Source organism: Lepidochelys kempii, chromosome 3 (assembly GCF_965140265.1).
Source record: "Lepidochelys kempii isolate rLepKem1 chromosome 3, rLepKem1.hap2, whole genome shotgun sequence".
In the NCBI taxonomy this organism is placed as follows: Eukaryota; Metazoa; Chordata; order Testudines; family Cheloniidae; genus Lepidochelys; species Lepidochelys kempii.
Window position 1 is genome coordinate 195059500 of NC_133258.1, and position 20788 is coordinate 195080287.

Below are 20788 nucleotides of genomic sequence, written 5' to 3' on the forward strand. Positions count from 1 at the left end.
CATGCGAAAGTTTCGCAGCCACTGGGAATCGTCCCAGACGTGCAACACTGTGCGGTCCCACCAGTCTGTGCTTGTTTCCCGAGCCCAGAATCGATGTTCCACAGCATGAACCTGCCCCATTGGCACCATGATGCATGCATTGGCATGGCCCATGCTTTCAGAGAAATCTGTGTCCATGTCCTGATCACTCACGTGACCGCGCTGATGTCGCCTCCTCACCCGGTATCGCTCTGCCAGGTTCTGGTGCTGCATATACTGCTGGATAATGCGTGTCGTGTTTAATGTGCTCCTAATTGCCAAAGTGAGCTGAGCGGCCTCCATGCTTGCCTTGGTATGGCGTCCGCACAGAAAAAAGGCACGGAACGATTGTCTGCCGTTGCTCTGATGGAGGGAGGGGCGACTGACGACATGGCTTACGGGGTTGGCTTACAGGGAATTAAAATCAACAAAGGGGGTGGCTTTACATCAATGAGTATTTCAGGCAGGACTTCACGGAGGGTTCCAATAAGAAATGGTACACCTAAGTAATTGTTCTTATTGGAACAAGCAGGTTGGTCTGGCCTCTGATTGATACATGGCTAGATTTACCTCACTGCACCTTCTCTGTGAGTGACTGCAATGTGACTTAGAGGAATGAGTCCCCTAGACGGGGGAAAGGGGGAAGCAAATGAGTACAAAACAAATCTGGTCTATTTCTTGTTTTGATCCACTCCATCTATCTTTTACATCTTTGGCTGGCAGAAGGACTGCAAGGCATCCTCATCTCTTGTCTGCCTGGCAGAAGATGGTACAGTAGGACTGCTAGCAATCCGTATCGCCTGCCTGCTCACCATAAGATGGTTCAATAGGACTGACTGCAGGACTAAAGAGAATGACCTGGTCAAGTCACTCCAAATTTAGTCCCTGAGCCCATGTCTGCCCAGGTGCTCCTGGCCGATGTGGCCAGGAGCACCTCGGACATGACGATGACAGCTACCAGTCCTATTGTACCGTCTGCTGCCACAAGGCAATGGGTTGCTGCTGCTGTGTAGCAATGCAGTACCACGTCTGCCAGCACCCAGGAGACATACGGTGACGGTTACCTGAGCGGGCTCCATGCTTGCCATGGTATGGCGTCTGCACAGGTAACTCAAGAAAAAAGGCGCGAAATGATTGTCTGCTGCAGCTTTCACGGAGGGAGGGAGGGAAGGGGGGCCTGACGATATGTACCCAGAGCCACCCGCGACAATGTTTTAGCCCCATCAGGCATTGGGATCTCAACCCAGAATTCCAATGGGCAGTGGAGACTGCGGGAACTGTGGGATAGCTACCCACAGTGCAACACTCCGGAAGTTGACGCTTGCCTCGGTACTGTGAAAGCACTCCGCCGAGTTAATGCACTTAGAGCATTTTCTGTGGGGACACACACACTCGAATATATAAAACCGATTTCTAAAAGACCGACTTCTATAAATTCTATCTAATTTCATAGTGTAGACATACCCTATGTGGTCTTTCAATCACAGTGGAAAGCTGAGGTTTGAGGGTGAGTTGAGTCTGTTGTAGTAATTTAGATGGAATGTATGCACTAAAGGTGTTAACGTAACCCAGGCATTGGCCAACATTCAACAGTTTTAAACGAGGTTGGGGGTTTGGTAAACCAAGACTTCAGACTCTTTAGAACCTTGGCAAACACACTATTAAAAATCCTTTTAATCTTTTATTAAAGATACAGAAAAGGGAAAACAGTTAAAGCATTTGAAATGTAAAGCATTAAATGAGGCTTTTACATTCATTTGTAAAGGATGCCTTTTTGCCTCTGACCACATCTTGAACTTTGTTGTTTAGCCCCGGTGGCACTTTTTTGGTCCTCTTACTATGTTTTTTAAATTTGCGGTATACATTTAAGTTCAGCCTGTATTATGGCATCTTTGAAAAGTTTCCATGCAGCTTGCTGGCATTTCACTTTTGGGACTGTACCTTTTAATTTCTGTTTAGCTAGCTTCCTTATTTTTGTGTAGTTCCCCTTTCTGAAGTTAAAGGCTACTGTGGTGGGCTTCTTTGGTATGTGCCCCCCCCACCCCAGGGATGTTAAATTTAATTATAGTATGGTCACTATTACCAAGCAGTGCAGCTATATTGATCTCTTGGACCAGATCCTATGCTCCATTTAGGACTAAATCAAAAATTGCCTCTCCTCCTGTGGGTTCCGTGACTAGTTGCTCCAAGAAGCAGTCATTTATGGTATCAAGAAACTTTAGCTCTGCATCCCGTCCTTAGGTGACATGTACCCAGTCAATATGGGGATAGTTGAAATCTCCCATTATTATTGAGTTTTCTATTTCTACAGCCTCTCTAATCTCCCTGAGCATTTCACAGTCACCATCACCACCCTGGTCAGGTGGTCAGTAGTATGTCATTGGTACCTACATGTATCCATTACCACTGACTCCTCCCCAGTACTACACATAGGCCTATCTAGATGTCTCGAGAGATCTGCAACCTTTGGACCTGGCAGGCAAGTCACCATGCGGTTCTCTCGGTCATCACAAACCCAGCTATCTTTATTTCTAATGTTGAATCCCGCATTACTTTTACCTATCTCCTCCTAATAACTGGGATTCCCTTCCCTGGAGAGGTATCCGCAAGATGAGAGGATTCCATGACATCATCTGGAGGGAGGGTCCCATCTGTGGGATCATTACCTCCACTCCACTTTGATGTTTTCCTTCCCTGAGACTTTCATCCTCCTTAACAGCACAGAGGCTGTCAGGCTGGGGGTGGGACAGGACCCTTCTACTGTGTCCTGGAAAGTCTCATCTATGTATCTCTCTGTCTCTCCTCCAGTTCAGCCACTGTGGTCTCCAGAGCCCCTGTTCAGTCTCTGAGGACCATGAGCTCCTTGCACCAAATTCACTCACATGCCACCTATCCATAGGGCAGGTAATCATGCATGCTGCATTCAGTGCAATAAACTGGATAGTGCCCACTCTGTTGCTGGACTTCTCCCTGTATTGTCTTTACTGCTGCAGCTTTCTTTGTTGTTGGGTTTAGTTTTTTTGTTTTGCTTTGTTATTTGTATCGTGTGTGTGTGTGTGTGTGTGTATTTACTGCCTTAATTTTTTAGAGAATGTTAATCAGGGATATCTAGCTCTCCTCCTCTTGTTCTAAAAACTCCCTCGCAAAACAGCTGATTGCAGGCATGGGCTTGGTATTAAGGTGTTTTGTAGAAACTTAGCTACAAATGTCTTCACTTTTAAATACTTGTTTACATAACTGCAGCTTCTTATAATGCTGTGAATTAATAGATCTTTATTTTACCGCTTTAATGGTATTAGAGTTATTGTCATCTTCATTCTTTTACCTTAGAATTTCCTAAAGGGTGCTTTTTAAAAATGTACTTGCAGAGGCTACATGGGAACTGAAAGCTTGTCTAGGTATGGCGCTAGAGCTTTTAACTAGAACTGCGTGAATAATTCACACAACATTTATTTAAAGTATTCAGTATGTTTTTCTGCTCATGGAATGTCCATGAGCACATCAGGATTTTCCTTAAAGTATTTGTTGTTTGAACTCGCTAGGTATCTATTTGTCACTTTCCCCCCGCTCTGTGGATCTTGTATGTTTCTTGAACAGGAGATATTGGTCTTGCAGAACTGATAATCTCTTTTGAGTGTGTCTTTGAACTATAGTCATAAACACAGCAGAGCTTTCAAAGTACGCAAGACCAACCCTGTAAAAGTCACGAGGGGCCCACTGTGCTCAGTATCAAAATTATAACTTTTAGACGTTTTCAGATCCATAGGCAACATGTTGATTTCCTAAATTTCATAGCCAATGCCTGCAGACCTTGTAAACTCCATGTTTACTTCAATGGCATTTACAAGGACTGTTGAATGGGCCTGTGCATATTGTAAGGAATACACTCCCCTGCCTTATACAGCCCACTGCCGACACTAAATGCTTTATCATTGCAAGTGCCTGTATTTCTTGAGTGGCGGCCATTTGGCTCCCAGATTTCCCATATTGTGTCACGTGTCGGTCTGTAAAACGTATACATTGCTTCAGCCAGAGCTATAGCTGATGCATTTTACAAATATGCAGAATATACCGGAACTCATGGAGTTTGTAACCTCCCTGAATGAAAGCTATTCTTTTGTGGATTATGGCGACTACTCTGGGTGTGTCTAGGAAAGTTTAAAGTTCTTTGAACCAAACTCTTAAATCCCATTGATGACATCTTTAGAAAGTGTAATCTCCTTGAAACAAAATTATGGAGATTCCAATTGTGCAGAAACTCATAAGAGTGTCTCATATCCTTAAATCAAAGCTATGGGAGTTGCTTCTACTTAGATCAGGGCTGAATTTCAGGTCATATTTTTGTTGAATGGGCAATTCCTCCACGCTAACAAAGGATACTGTTTTAGCTGCATTGGACCTTATCCAATAAGCACAGAAGACAATGAAAAGACTAAAGAAAAGACCCTTAGTGCTTTTGGAACATTTGGCCCTATCTGTCTGGGTATTGAATCTGATCATTTATTGCAGCATCAGAATAGTGTGTGTTGCTGAACGTTGTATTATTATTTACTAGGACTCTTAGTTAAAAATAGAGTCTTTTGTGATACTTTGATTACTAGCACATTGTGACAAATCTGCTTTGCGGCCTCAATTATCATTGCTATACTAATAGTCTTTACAGAATCTACATAAAGTGAATAGCATGCTGAATGTGATGTCCTGGTGAATGTACTGTTGGATAACATGGCAGAATAATTATGGCCCTTTGAGGATCTGGGCCATAAATTCCCCCAATGGGAGTTAGGCCCAGATCCTCAAAGGTATTTAGATGCCTATGTCCCTGTTTTTCTGTTTCATATATGAAACACAATGCTACCAGTATAGGGGTACATCTATAGATGCAGGGAGAACCATGGGTATTATAAACAACAACGTTTGCTACTTAGAGCTTTTTATTTATAGATCACTAAGTATTAGCTCTTTACAAAGGTGGGTAAGTATCATTATCACCCTTTAAAAGATGGGAAAGCTGAAGAAAGGAGAAGTTAATTAAGTCCTTTGCCCAAGAAAGTACAGCAACTCAGGCAGACCTGATAATAGAGCCCAACTCCCTGTAATAACAAGAAGTCATGCCAAGGGTAGGTGCACTGCAGCTACCCAGAAACCCTCATTGTAATGTTCCTGTAATTATGATGTCCACCACCCCTCATGGCCACAGGTTGCTCTGCTTTCCCCTTCTTCACAGAGCACCAAAGATCCTTGCAGGAGCGACAGAAAGTCCCTGAAAGTGGGGGCCACTGGTGCCCAAACCATGCCCCCCCTTTACCTCTAAGGCCCCACCCCACCCCTTCCCCCCGAGGCACTGCCCTCACGTCACCCCTTCTCCCCAAGCCCCCGAGGCCCCGCACCCCTCTTGCTGCTCTCCGCCTCCTCTGCCCCTGTCACTCACCCTTAAGGCAGGTACAAAGTGGGAGGGACATGGCCCCCTCACCTCCCTTGTTCCAGTGCCCCTGTCTCCTTGTATTAGGGGCCAACCAACATGTCCACATTCTCCACCGTATGTGACGCAGCAGGGCTTCTCCCCAGCTTAACAAGCACTCACTGCCATCCCTAGTCTCCTTTAAACAAGCTTACTTATCCAAACATAAGAACATGAACAGACAAAAAGAGTTCCTCAGCTCATCCTTTGTCCTAGGGTTTCCAGACCTCTCCTCCCAGGGGTCTCTGGTAATCCTGCTTCTAGCAGCTTCCCCGTCCCAGCCAGCTCTGTTCCCCTTTTGGAACACCAGCCCCAGGGCTGCCTCCCTGAGCACCTTGTCCCCTGTTTCAGGGACCCACCACCGGCACGAGCTCCACTCCACAGCACTGTGTGGCTCTGGTCAGAGGCATCAAGCAAGCCTTTAGTTAGCCAATAACTCATGTTGTGTGGGACATGGGAGACGTGTGTTCTATATTATTTGCCCTTTCAATAAACTTGTTGTTCTCCTCCAATGCGTAGGTGCATTTGTCATACCCTTTTCCATCTAGCTGCTCTTGCATCACTTCCCCCTGCAGCTGCTGTTACCCTAGTAACTCTGTTGTGTGTGCAGTGTTGGGTGCTTCTCTCTTCTATGCTCTTTCTGGAAAGTTACTGGTCTAGCCTATGGCCACAGCTTGGCAACATCCTTGTGCCTCTTGCTCTGCAACCGGCCTCTTTCCCTACCTTGCCTGGCCCTAGGTGCCTGTGCAGGCCTGGCTGGGATCCACAGCTGCAGAAACCTATGTGAATCCTGATGGCAGTATAGCATATACCTGCCAGCCTGCTCTCTCCCCGCTGGCTGAGCCACATGCCCAGAGGAAGAGGAGGCGGTGGGAAGTACACAGGTGAGGTCAGCATGGTATTAAGCATGAGCAATACCTCCTCAAACTCCATCGGGAGTGAGTGTTTCCTTGACTGGCAGACAGACAGCTAAGGAGGACAACCTGGACATGGTGATTTTCTCTGAAAAAGGACTGTAAAAGTGGGTGTCCATGTTTTTCGTCTCTCAGTGATGTGATCAGTCTGCAAGAAAAACATGTTGACCCAAATGCCAGCCTGGCACACTCAGCCTGGGGGCTCTGAGAGCCTCTTTCCTTTTCATGCGTCATCACGAAAGCTCTGTGGGCCGAACACTGCCCCAAGTTCCTCCTCTGGAACCCCACTGAATGCATCCTCCCCATGTGGATCTCCCCCTCCCACCCGGAAGGTTGCTCAGCTGTCTTTGTGGCACCATTTCCCTCTCCTCTGCTGGACCCATGAAGGGTCTGGGGTCCATGCTGGGGAAGGAGCAGGCTGGGGAGGGGTAGCGGATGGACATCATTCTCCTTTGGCCCTGCAGAGATTCCTCCGATAGATAATACAACCCTAAACTGTGCTAGCTTCTTAGCAGAAGCCCGTCAACCAGGTTACAGGAGGAGCTGCAGTTGGGAGAGCCCCCAGTAATGTGACTCCAATGGAGCTGGTCTCTCATGGATTACTGGGGATCTGCCAGGTTTGGGGGCAGGTCCTGTGGCCTCTTCCATGGGTGGGGGTTGCAAGGCCCCCCGACAGAATGATGTGAAGGGTTCTCCATGAGGGAATTCTCATTGAGACGTCCTCCCCCAGAGCCACTTCCTTGGGTTTGATCACAGGAGGGGATGATACAGGCTATGATTTGCTCAGGAAGTTGTGATGCAAAGTTTGCTCTCTGCAAGCCTGGGTGGAGCATCAGCTGGTGCAGCAGGTAGAGGTGAGTTAGTGGTCTGTTCTGGAATGAAGTAACAAGCAACACCTCTCTTCAGGTGAGCTTGTGTCGCCCTGCTCCTGTGATGTGATCACAATGGTAGTCCCAGGTAGGAACCATCAACCATGTCTCCTTTCACATATTTCACTGAGAAAAATCAGATTAAAATAAAATTCTTTCATAAACGGAATCAGTTTTCATTGCACCTTGTCATTGGGGATTGCTCATCACCCTACAGCTCAGGGAGTCTTTCAAAGCAAGAGGGCAGCTGTACTCCTGGCTGTAATAATGCTCGTTAGCACCATCAGTAGATGTCCCTTTCTCCTGACACTCTGATCATCACATCAGTCTTTGCCCAGTGTATGCTCACAGTGGAAGAGGGAGCATGTTAGTTGCGTTGACAATGATGACACAGAAGGTAGTTGTAAGTAAGCGTTCTGAATGTTGTGTTTGATAGGAAGTCAATATCTGTGAAACAGTTTTCCTGGCTGATCATTAGAAGAGCAAAATACACCAGCCACCAGGCCTGAAGAAGGTGATCCCCAGAATGCAGCAGTGCCATACCTGTCATTCCAAAGATATAAATGGAAATCATACACATATGAATAGCAGGATATGCCCCCAGTGGTGAGAACTGACATGAAGAGCTGCACGGAGACAGCCATACGTTGGACAAAGCAATTTTAATTGGCCTGACAAAACTCAGGTTCTATTCTTGGGAACCACCTACTGGCGCCTCATCTATTAACTAACTATATGTATACAGACGTGCAACACTCTTGTAACGCTCAAGACCTAAAATGAAGAGGCCAGCTTGATTTTGCCAGACCTTGAATGACTGTTCAGGTTGCATAGTATGCTGTTGGTTTTGTGACGGAGGAGAAACATGCTTCTGTGCTCTCTTAAAAGCTGTGTTAAGTAATGAAGAGAAGCGTAGATGGGACCAGGAGAAGGGATGTCGAAAAAAGTGAAGTGACAGGAGATGGATGAGGAGAAAGAAGTGAAGGAAGACTAATAGTGTGGAGTCAGTAGCTAGAAAAAGTCAGGAGGCCTGATTTTCCACTGGCCTGCACCTTGTGCAAAGGTGGAGTAAAATACTGCTGTTCTGACTTGGCTGCATTTTACACCTGTCTTGCACTGGTGTAAACAATGGTGACTCTGGCCCAGGCAGGGTTTTGTGTGTGCATCAGTAAGGGTCATGTGGCACAGAAAGAAACTTTCTGAATGATTTGGAAGCAGCAGAACAAACCAGAAGGAAATAGGGAGTGGGATTTCTCACTGCTTCGCCCTTTGTGTAGCCATCTGTGCCTATGTCACATGAGTGCCAGGGGGCTGTGAAATGCCAGCGTTCTGAGTCTGTGGCATTTGTTAGCCTCTTTGCACAAAAGCTTAATATCTAAACAGATAAACGAGAGGAAGGGAAGCGACTTGACCAACCAGCAGAGCCAGGAATAGAATCCGGGTCTCCTGACTCCCAGTCCAGTACCTTGGCCTCTGGCCCTGCTTGCTTTTGCCAATAGCTTTACATAAGGCCCCCACTGCATCGTTTCAATGACTACACTGCATGCCACACAGTGGAAAAATTAGGCCTAGTTTATCCAGTGAGACATGAAAACGATTGACAAGTCCAGGACGGGCAGGACTAGATAGGACTGAATGTTTTCTTCAGAGACTGAAACAAACTCATCCTAGTGACTAGCTTAAAGGGACGACTGGGCCAAGACAAAAACCCTGCATTGATGGGTGTGCCTAAGAACTGTGGACAAAATCTTCAGCAGGCTTTGAATCCACACAAGCTGCAGCGTTTGGAAGAATCCGTGACCTGTTTCTGAAACAAGTTGGGTGTACAAATAGTTACGTAAGCTGTGCCAGAAATTACTGATCTTGCACCTCCCAACTGGATAATTGTGCCTGGAAATTATTAGAGGTGATCGTTTATGGGTGCAGTTGGGTAATTGCTGGGACCAACTAGGTTTTATGGGTGCATTGCCCTGCAATTAGGAGGAGTTGGGACAGAGATGCTCTTCCTGGCATCATCCCCCTGAGAATCTGTGGGAAGTGTACTGTCAATGGGAGTGTTGCCATTACCATCAATGGGAGAAGGATCAGGCCCATGAGCTGTCAGCTATCCAATTTTTAAGGCAGGACTATCCTGGGGGAGAGTTCCATGGTCAGTATTACGTGAACAAATCAATTGGTGTTCTAACAGAGACAGGAGCACAAAGGGAGACATCAATATGCATCAAACCACAGCACGCCAAAGGAATGGGACTCGCCCACTGCCGCGCTTGGGTTTGTTCTCACACTAGTGCAAATCCATGATTGCGGAGGACTTCTGATTCCCATCTGGAGTCAGACCTGCTGTTTTTAGGTCAGTGTGTCTCATGTTTTCTGGGACTATTATTTACACCAACATCACAAATAAAAATTTGTAATTAGACAGTTTTTCTTGTTAGTGATGTTGATGGGAACTTTTGGGTCACCGCTTTCACAGTCTGCATATTGGTATCTCCTGAACACTTAAATGATATTATTAACTGCAATAATAAATTGTGTCTTTGGGTTGGGAGCTCTATATCTCTGCGAAAGGTCTGAAGATCCCCCAGGTTCTCCAACCAGGAGACCCTGGGATGCAACCTCCATCCTTCTAGCACAGGGAGAGTTTCCTCTCCCAAGCCTGTTAACTTTCTTTTTTAATTGACTGGCACCTACAGTTGTTTCTGCTTCCCTCTCAGGCTCTGTGTGATGTCTCTGCTGTACTGCAAACACAGGGAGCATGAGGCTGAGAATATGTGACTCAAACCCAATTCTCCATCCCATGTAGCTGCATAGAGCACTACCATCAGGCATAGCATGAATGCCTTTTTCATCAGGAAAATGTAACCACTTCTTTACTGGTGCTGAACTCCGGCATCTCTACAGTGGCAGCACAGGTTTGTACTGATGGCTTGCAGTAGAATGCTCTGATATATCTATCTGAGGGTTTTATACGTCACTATGGTATCTGAGTGTCTTCCATGTAAAATCAATAGCAAGAATGAAGTCCCTGGTGGTCTTGGAGTTTCTGGCTGTTCTCTTTTCTGGTCAAAACTCTGCTGGGGGTAGGGTTTTTGTTTGTTTTTTAAAATATTTTATTAATCTCCTCCTTTTATTTTGAGGTAGTGTTGGAGGAGGCTAGGATTAGAAGATGGTGTCAGTATTGTGAGATGTACCTGGTACAGGCTGTAGCCCCATGCAATGTAGTTTTCCCAGTGAACTCTACCAAGGACATTAACCAGTAGCGAAATGGTTAAGAATATTAAGAGTTGTTTAAAGTGATTGTGTTTACAGAGGTTTCTTGCAGTCAAAGCAGCAACCTCCTTGTATACTTCCATGCTCTGTTCCGTGATGTATTGCAAAAAACCCAACATTTGTCATTTCTGTGCCATGTCTCCTTGCACATAAATCCATCCAAATGAGATGGGAGCCTGTCCTTGGAAGACACTTGCATGATTTGAGGGTGTTTGTCTGGCTTGGTAGCTTTCCCTGATTGCACTTTTTTCAGAACTATTGAAATCCCTAATGAGATGTACAGATTACATCTGTATAAATCATTCCAGAGATGGCAGATATTTCATTGATCACAATGAATAAAGGATCTAGGCCTTATTCTTTTGTTTTCATTACAAGCAGTACTGTATTACAGTTCTTAACTGTACCAAAGAGCAGAATTTAGCCTACACTCATCAAAGGATAGGTCAGGTTAGTTGAAAAGACAAGACAGTTGTTGCTAAAATGGTCCACAAACATCTAAAAGAAAAGTAGTCTTATGCAGAGTGAATGCACAATTTTTTCTTTCCAGTAGGAATATGCTGTATCATATTGTGAACTGCACAGTCCCTGGCTTTAACAGGAGAAAGCCACACTTCTATATCATATTGCCACATTCTTGGGGAGTGGGGTAAGGAGAGGTCTGATCTCACAGAAAGAGCTGATGTGGTCATTAAGCTACAGTCATCCCTTTATCACAGCCAGCGCTAGCTGTGATTCTCCATCGTTCCCAGTTGTGTGGTGGTGGCAGCTATTCAAAGGGGGTATGCTATTCATTGCCTACAGTGTGTAGGAGCTTTCTTGGGCCACATAACACTGGACATCTGTGTGAAACAATGGCAAATCACATAGTCTGCAAGTTGCCCACGGTGCAATAATAATAATTATCTTTGTCTTTCTGTGTCCATGAAATCTTTAAAATTGCACTAGAGGGAATGATTCTGCATCAGCAGGGAAGGGGCCTGGATTATATATTCAGTCCTCTCCACCTTGCACTTCTCCAAATCCTCGACTGTGCCATTCCACACAACCGTTCTCTTACACACTGCCCAATCAATTCTCTAAACCTCTGTAGACAATTGTGCATTACTGCTCTGGATTGTAGTCACTGACCTTTCTAGTGATACTTACATCAGATTGTCAGAGGTGCAGAACTCCGGTGCCACCCCTGGCTTCAGCTGACATAGCAGGTGCTCTGCATTCTGAAAATAAGGCCTCAAGGCTTTTGTAAAGGCAATGTTCAAAAGTGATTCGTTGTCTCAATTTTGGGGGGCCAGTTTGAGATGCTCCAAAGGTATCTTGGACTGAATTTTTCTGAAAAGTTACAGCACAAATGATTCAGCTACTTCTGAGAACAAGGTTGGGGGGAAATATGTTGTTTTGCCTTTGTTAAAGTATTCTTACAACCATTTCACTGAGAAGCTCTAGTGCATCCATCCTTTGGTGTAAGGGCTTGAAATTTGGTAGTACCAGGGATGTGCCTTTTGCTGTCTCTGTGAAAATCTGCCCAATAATTTTAGCAAGTTATAAGCATGTGAAAATCACAGTTCACACATGCATGTACTGTTAGAGGCTGGCACCATTAGTCTCTGAAGATTCCATCTGAACTAAGCAGAAAGGGCCAGGGATTGCAGGGTGTGGGACAGTAGGATGGGAACAAAGGGGTAGAAGCAAAGAAGGGTGGGACAGAAGGCTGGGGGAGACATGGTGCAGAATAGGGTCAGAAGGGGGTCCAAAAAGGGAGGAGTGGGGCAAAAGGATCTGTAACCAATAGAGAACACTGCCTTCCAGAATCTGGAACTTAACCCAGGAGTCCTGAGTCTCATCATGCCTCTATTGTCTGTGAAGAGCTGTGAACCCCACTGGCAAAATGTGTCTCATCCCCTTGTCTTAGCTGATCCACATAGAGGATAACAACCTATTACTGCTACCAGTAGCTCAAGTAGTAGAGATTTGTGCTGTGGATCTAAAGGTTCCAACCCTACTGATGATCCATGTAGGAGTCAATAGCCTTCAACATGGTGGAATTTCTATTTTTTCAGGGTTTTTTTAAACTTAGGCAATTACATTTAACCCCCTCTTCCCACCAAAACCCCAAACCCGTATTAAGAAAACACTAATGTTGCAAAGTCAAGCATTCAGAACTTAGGAGATGCTGGAATTAGGGTTGACTGTTCAAACTTAATTCTGTTCCCGTGAGAGAAAGTCACTTAAACCAAAATGTTCACAGATGGCCACTGCTTGTTTCTCATTTTCTCAATTGCCAATTTGAGATACCTAGTGCCAGGTTTGCAGGAGTGCTGAGCACTCACCACTTCAAGTTACATCCCTGGGAGCTGTACTCAGAACATATAAAGTACTGTACAAATACTAAATAGCCTGAAAAATTAGGCCCTAGGCATCTCAAGTTGGGCACCCACAATTAGTGGAAACTTAATAGTTAAAGCTCTCTGTGCCTCAGTTCCCCATCTTTGAAATGGGGATAATATTCTCACCTCACAGGGGTGTTGTGGAAATAAATTAATGTCTGTGAAGCACTCAGATGCCATAGTGATGAGCACTGTAGAAAACCCACAAGGAAATTAATAATTCTGTATTCAGAGCAGGGTTTGGCTGGTGTATGTTAAGTAGACCTGGGGCCACACTCTGAATGATGAGGATTAAAAGAAATATTAAATAGCTACCTCTTTAGTGAGCGCTGTCCATCCTTTGCACTGAGTGAGGAAGGGGTTCTTTCAAAAAATAGCATTCAGTTAAAGACTGTATCATAATGCATACACATAAGGCAGCTGAATTAAGGTTGCACAGGCAGCCTTAATTGTAGCATTTTTGACTTTTGAGCACTTGATTTAGTAATCTTAATCTTCCTTTAATCCAGAAGTTTTTATGTAGTTTTTATTAGGATGAAAAACACATTTATATATACTGCATGTCAAACTTCCAACTACCAGCTGCTGTACTCATGTTCCTCAATGCTGCCATCACTGATAGGACAAGTTCTCCCTTATTGGCTGGAACCGGACTAATTTACCAACAGACAACCAGTAAATGAGAACATATGTGAAATGTTTTTTCAATTGTTTGCCTCTCATGATGTTCAGCCTAGTGGTTGGCAAAGCACTGTTGTTTTTACAGGGAGAGAGAGACAAGGAATGGAAGAGTTTTGATTTACTTAGACATTCAAATCAGCCTCTTTTAATCCAGAGCTCAAGCAAAAGATTTGATAGGGATCAGTCAATGAGTTTTATCAAGGCAACTGCTTCAAAGTCTGTTGAGGTAAACTAGGCATTGCAATCTCATTAATTTATTAGTCTTTCCCCCCCCAAAAATTTATTCCCAGAGTCAGAGCTGCCAAAAGATGGACAGATCCCTGTCTCGCACAATAAAAGGCAGATGCTCTTGCCTTGAAAACCAGACAAACTGGCTCTATAACCCAGATACTCTTGGCTTGCTGCCCTTGCCAGTGCACCAACTCAAATCCCCTCCCATGCGGCAGTGCAAAGATGTTAATCCATGGCACTGAAGGCACCCAGATTAGCCCAGTGCAGGATTAAGATGTCGAGCTGTTGCTAGAGGATTAGTATATGGAGTTCTCAACATTTCCAAAGTTGTACTGAAAATGATTTCCAGTGAGGTCACTGACTTTCTGTTGCCGCTCTAAGGATGTCCTGATCTAAAGCATCTGGAGGGAATTTTTAAATCAGAAAAGGCCAGAGCAAGTTTCTGTGCATTTAGCATGTTATTCTTTGTCACAAATGTGACAATATTACAGGGACTCACTCGATTTTTATTTGGAGAGGTAAACAGGACTAGGAGACTAAAGGGCTCAGGAGCTTGACAATGGCCTACAGAGACTTTCCTCAGTCTCAGTTGCCAGGTCATAGCCACCCAAGATGGTGTGGGTGGGGTTATTACTACTAAAAAGTGGGGTTTATTACAGCTCAGACAATGTGGTAGGTTCCTTATGGATAGCTATTGGTAAAGGCAACACAGACTGGAGTCAGTACTGACTTTTCCAGTAACCTGCTAGGTGACCTCAGGCAAGTCACTTCACTTCTCAGAGACTCTGTTTTGCCTCCTGGCCTTTGTCTATTTAGATTGTGAGCTCTTTGAAAGAGCTCAGTACGGGTATGACTACACTGCAATCAGGGCAGCGCATGTAGGCATACCCAAGGTAGCTCACTAAAAATTGCCGTGTAGCTGCAGTGGCATAGGCAGCAGCATGGGCTAGCCACCAGCATGTGCACCTAGGTTCCTGGGCAGGACTGTACTCAGGTAGCTAGCCCGGGCTGCCATGGCTACACTGTAATGCTTTTAACAAGCTAGTTTGATCAAAGCGACCTTGGATATACCTCCATGTATTGCAGTTGCGCCTCCCAATTGCAGTGTAGACATATCCTCAGTGTATGTACAGTGCCTAACACAATGGGTCCCTGATCTTGGTTGGGGCACTACCATCATAATAATAATAATGATAATTAATAAATGGTAACTGCTATTAAGCTAAGGTCCATGCCCCAAAGGTGTTACAAACTAATTCCTGATCTTGCAAAGACTGCTAGGGATAATGTTTATTACCATTCATTCATTTCCATTTATATAACACTCCTCCACAGCGCTGGATGCTCGGCATTTTAAAATTCCATCTCATGCAACCATTGCAGGATTGCTGGGCAGCCATTTTGGCTTGTGTTAGATACAGCTGTGTCTATAGATGCAAGCGAGATGATAACAACAGGTCAGGGAAAGTACTTGGAGGGACTTGTGGTTTGCATTCCCCCTGGCCCTCCAGTATTCAGAGGGTAAGGCTACCAGTTGTGAAGTGGGTTGGAACCTCAAGGTCACAAGCACTCACAGTTGAGCACTCATGGCCACGGTGCCTCCTGCTAGTCATCCGGGAATCAGCTCAATTCCAACACTTGGAGTTCCTTCTGCTGGCCGGTGTCTCTCCTGCCTCAGGCCCCTGTGTCCCTCCCAGCCCCTAGTGCCCCTTTTCCTTGGGGTTCTGCCCACTGCAGTACCCCCACACCCTGGGTCTCCCCACCCAGGGGAACCCCCTCCCCCTATGCCCACCTTGCTTCAGTGGCTACTGCCAGTCATCATCTAACTCCCCCCTTTCTCTGGGGCAAATTGAAGTGTGTAATGGCCACTCATCATTGGCAAGGGGGTTGGACCAGCTGCCTTTGCCTATCCCCGGGCTGCACCTCTGCAGCCCCAGTACCTGCTTAGGCCTTAAACAAGGCCTCAGCCTGGGGAATTGCCAGGCCAGAGCTCCCCAGCTTCTCTTGCCCTTCCCCAGCACTGCTCTACTTCAGGTACCCTATGCTCCCAGGCAGCTAGGCCTTTCCCACTCCAAGGCTGGAGTGAGACTGACCCAGCTCCTCCCTTAGCCCTTATATCCGGGCCAGCTGTGGCCACCTCCTCAATCAGCCTACCTTTCCCCCAGGAGTGGGGTAACTGCCCCACTACAGTCACCAAGGCCACAGCAATCTTAGACTTCTCTGTCTTTTGCTTCCTAATGCAGATCTCGCCCCTGTCATTCATATGGCTATCACGTCATTGTCCTTCATGCCTACTTGGAGTTTATACTTGATTTTCGCCGGGAAGCTTCACCAGTTGCAGAGAGCAGCTACCCTTCGTAGGAAGGAGACAGTCACCAATCCCTACCCTCAGTGATTTGCACTGGCAACAGTAATACAGCTCTTTTCATCAAAGCACTTTACAAAAGCAGGTCAGTATTATTATTATCTCCATTTTATAGTTGGAGAAACCAAGACACAGAGCGGGGAAGTAACTTGCTGAAGGTCACTCAGCAGGGGTATCCATTAGGCCAGGGTTTCTCAAACTGGAGTCCTCAGACCCCCGGGGGTCCATGAGGGTACTTCATGGGGTCCGCAGGCCGCTCTGATCAACTGCTCCCCCTCCCACCCTCAACTCCTCCCCCTCCCTCCCAGTGCCTCCTGCACACCAGGGAACAGCTGTTCAGCGGTGTTCAGGAGGCGCTGGGAGGGAGGGAGAAGAGTGGGAGTGGAGCACGCTTGGGGGACGGGGTGGAAAGAGGCGGGGAAGAGGAGAGACAGGTGTGAAGAGAGGGTGGGAAGAAGTGGGATGGGGGTGGGGCCTTGGGAGAAGGGTGGCGTGGGGCTGGGGTCTGGGGCTGAGCGGGGGGCTTGGGGTCCGCGAAAAATTTTCAATCAAAATGGGGGTCCTCGGGTTGCTAAAGTTTGAGAACCGCTACATTAGGCCACAAATGAATTTAGTTCAAGGCTTTGCTTATAGTCCTCAATGATCAAGTCCTAAGGTACCAAATTGCCTCTCCACAAAGTCCTTCAGGCTGTTGCAATTGGTCAAGTTGTCCTGAGGTATAAGCTGGGGCAAGGCAGGGACAGTGCCTGCTCAGTTAAGGGATCCTGTCCCTGGCACCCCTTCTGTAGTATGTCTGCCAAAGTCCCCTCCCACAGTGTCTGCATTCAGGACTTGGCGCATGGACCTGATTTTCGCATCAGCTCTCTCTCTCTCTTCCTTTTTCAGCCCCATGTCCTTTTTTTATTCTGTTTTCTTTGTCCGTTTGGTTTGGTTTGGTTTGGCTGGAGTGGTGGATAGCTGGCTGATTGGGACCAGGTGCGTTTAAATTATACAGTGCTCCAGATGTATAACCAAACAAATATGTATATATAAATAAATGCAAAGACATAGAACCAAATAGGGTACTCTCGTCTCCTTCCTAGAGAGAAAAAATCCTCCTCACGCTCACAGTCGGTGTCTGGCTGGAGTGAGCTGTCATTGGTAGCATTTGTGGCTTCTATAAAGTCACTGAAAACAAAATCCCTCCCCAAGAAGCGTATTTTTAGCATATTATGTACAGCGGCAACTGAGCATATTTATACTGGGGAAGGGTGGAGTCAGCCACCAGTGCAAACTCTTTCCCGGGAGATCTCTAGCTATAAAGCTCTCCAGTTCCTCCCCGTGTAGGTTGCAAATTGAACTCCATGGCAGTGCTTGCATGTGGTATTGCCAACGCTGGAATTCAGGTCAGAAGAATCAGACTTCGGGCATCAAGAGATTAATTTCAGGGCAGTGGGGCGCTCAGGCTAGCTTGGCACATAGAGCCTGACGAGTTGTTACTGCTGGTCCCAGTGTATATGGGAGTGATGGCTGAACAGAAATCCGGATGTACCTCTTACCTTGCACTCCAGCTTCTGTGGGGCTGCATCATGCTCCTTTGCTGTCCGAGAGTCGCACCGATGTCACCAGAGAATGTTGTATCGTGCCACAGCTCGGGAGGTGCATTTTGCCAATGTTCTGGGTATGACAGGTGTCACCAAAGTCATTGTGGTCTCTAGTTCCTGCAGTTAAGGATAAGATATGAGCCAGCACAGAGCCATGCCTCCTCTGGAGACTCCTGAGCCTACATGCCTGCTACTGCACCCTTTGTGGGTATAGCTTGCTGCCTGCCCTCCCTGCCAATTAACTCCGCTGGCCAGTTGTGGGAAGGGTGGAGCCATGTCCCTCAACCTCCTGCCTGTTTCCTTTAGAGAACTGCGGGCACCCTGAAGCAGCTCTCCCTGCCCTTCCGAAAGCATTGGGCACTGCCATTCTGCCTGACCCTTACACAGGCTGTGCATGGGAAAGAAGACACCACACCTTCCCCAATGCATAAGGGGAAAGCAGCACCTAGCCACAAATAATCAGTGGATTTTACTGGATCTGGTTAGTTTCACACTGTATTATTGAGAGGATATAAGATCCACAGAGATTATAAGCAAATGACCTGGAGGATGCCAACTCTCCTTCACTGATATGTCCTGCACTAACAAATCATGCTTAAACCTAGTGGGTAAGAAGAAGTATTTGTATGTTGGGGTTGAAGAAGTCAAGAGCTTTCCCAGTGCTAAGTATTCGGATTGTCTGATTGTTTTCTCATTCTAATTACTCTGAGTCTCACCAAAATCCAGCTGTTTCTCTGAATTTTCCCAGATCTTTATTTCCTTAATGCTTTTTTCTCCTATAGAATTGATGAGCTCCATGGGAGTTCTCCGAATCATATAGGGTCTGATTCTGCCACCCTGACTCACCATGAGAAAGGATGCTAGAATTAGGTCTGTAGTATTTAATCAGGACCAAATCTGGCTGGCTCTTAGTTGGGTGGACAGTATGGGGGAGCGCACAAGGAATTCTGCCCTGGTGGCTTGTACAAGGACTACGCTGAATCCAGTCCCTCCTCTCAGAGGGACATATTCCTCTCAGCTCACAGGAAACCCCAAAGGAGGGCAGGGAGGAGACAGGAGGCAAGGCCATGCCTCCACCCCCTTACACACCCAACAGCGAAGCTGGCTGGTCACACAGGGTGTCGTAAGTTGCTTCCCATATGGGATGCAGTGGCAGGTGTGCAGCCTCTTCACAGCTGGGAGTTGTGGGAAGCATTCCATCAGGGACACTAACGCTGGCCTGGTGAGGCTCGGCACTAGAGATGGGTGGCAAATGGTTTCCTTGTCCCATGAGAGAGTTCAAGATTTCAATTCTGCCCCCCCCCCTTCGAAACAGGATGAAAAGTCAAAATCTTGAAAAATGTTCACAAACCAAAAATCTGAAAAAAAAAAATCCATTTGGGTCAATACAAATGTGTTATTTGGATCATTTTGAAATGTTTCATTTAGATTTTTACATTTTAAAATCTTTTAAAACTTTTTGGGGTCTAAATTGATTAAAATTTCAAAATGAAAAGTTGTTTTGAATTGAAAAATGAAACTTTTCCTTTGTAAACTGTCAAAACGGGACATTTTGACAATTTCTAGGCTTTTGGCTTTTTCAAAAATGTTTTTCAAAAATGTTCGAAGGTGGCCAGTTTGGGTTCTCACGAACAGTTTCTGTTGGAAAATATCGACATTTTCCGATAAAAAGCATTTTGTTTGAAAATCTTCGACCAGCTCTACTCAGCAACACTCCTTAACCATCTTCTGTGCTGCAACAGTACAGTTTAGCCTGCAGGGAGTCACTCAGAAAGTCTATTTAAATGCCCTAGTTTTATTCTTTTTGGCTAATAAGTCCATAAAACAAAAACCACTCTCAATGGTTCCTGCTTGAAAAAGGGAGGGATCTGGCAAGCCATCTCTTTTTCCAGCAGGAACACTATGTTCCATACAGTACTTTTATAGCAACAGAAATGCAGGGGTGACAGCGAAGATGAATGTGATAGTTAAAAGCCAGATTTTTTGGTTAAATTAAAAAAAGAAGCAGCTGTTTTTAAAATGGTGCTGGGATCTATGCTGTTTTGGAGTAACCCCTCCACTTTACATAACACATGGAGCTGTCTGACATACGGTATCATCCTCTTTAGTTATAATAGTGTGTTAGTGTCTTTTTTCCACTGAATTACAGAGCGTTAGATTCATATATCATAGGGACAGCAAAATATTAAATAAGAGGAAGTCTACAAATATGCGCTTTACTAGTCATTTTCCCTATCAGCAAGTTTCGAGATGGGCAGCAGGACTCTGGGTGATATAACAGGTCTGAGTTAAGTAACCACAGTTCTGTTGTATAAGCTTTGCTTTCAAGATGCTTCAGCCAATCAGAGGCTACAATAAAGAATGTGCAAAACAAAGAGTCCATTCAATAACCACTAGCTTTCTAAGGAGGACATGCTGTTGATCTTCCTAACTTTGTATAAATCCTTCTGTACATAAGCCTGAAGGCACAATTCCTAGAGGCAGAGTGAGACTCCAGCTTGGAAAGTAGCAGAAGCACAGCTGAAAGACGTCCCAGAAATCAGCATTGGGAGGAACACTGTGAGTAATATTTCTAAATCTTCTAAACAACATGAATGACCTATAATTGCAGCTAGGAAAATAATGAAAACCTTTATTGTCAACAGTGAATCAAAGGGAGGCAGTAGGAGAAAGGTGACCTGTGAAAATGTCATTAAGGCATAAATATTTTCCCTCCCAGATTTCTACAAGCAAATACTTATTTCCCCAGTACTCTCTAATCAAAGGCCTATTCCAAATATGCTAATAAAGAGAGCTCATGCTGGATTTTGGTCTCGGTTACACCATTGTAAATCCAGAATATCTTCAGTAAAGTTGAGGGAATCTCAATAACAGATTTATGCTGGTATTATCCAGATCAGAATCTTCGTCTTTTATTTAAATGATCTCCCCTACATTTGAAATCTAGGATTTTAATTGAAATAAATTGACAATAAAACAATCCAAAAGAAACACATAAGAAAAAAACTC

General features: G+C 45.4%; 1 protein-coding gene across 5 annotated transcripts in view; it reads left to right on the forward strand.

Moving 5' to 3' along the window:
* LOC140909666 (uncharacterized) overlaps positions 1 to 20788 on the forward strand; it is a 62518-nt gene that overhangs the window by 31204 nt on the left and 10526 nt on the right. For 2 of the 5 annotated variants that reach the window (XM_073339495.1, XM_073339496.1), the window contains 2 exons: positions 16075 to 16281; positions 20238 to 20338. The gene's annotated coding sequence lies outside the window, so the exon portion shown is untranslated. Of the gene's footprint in view, positions 1 to 10012; positions 10175 to 16074; positions 16282 to 20187; positions 20339 to 20788 lie in introns of those variants that run through there. The other 3 variants (XR_012158321.1, XM_073339492.1, XM_073339494.1) reach the window with 2 other exon arrangements.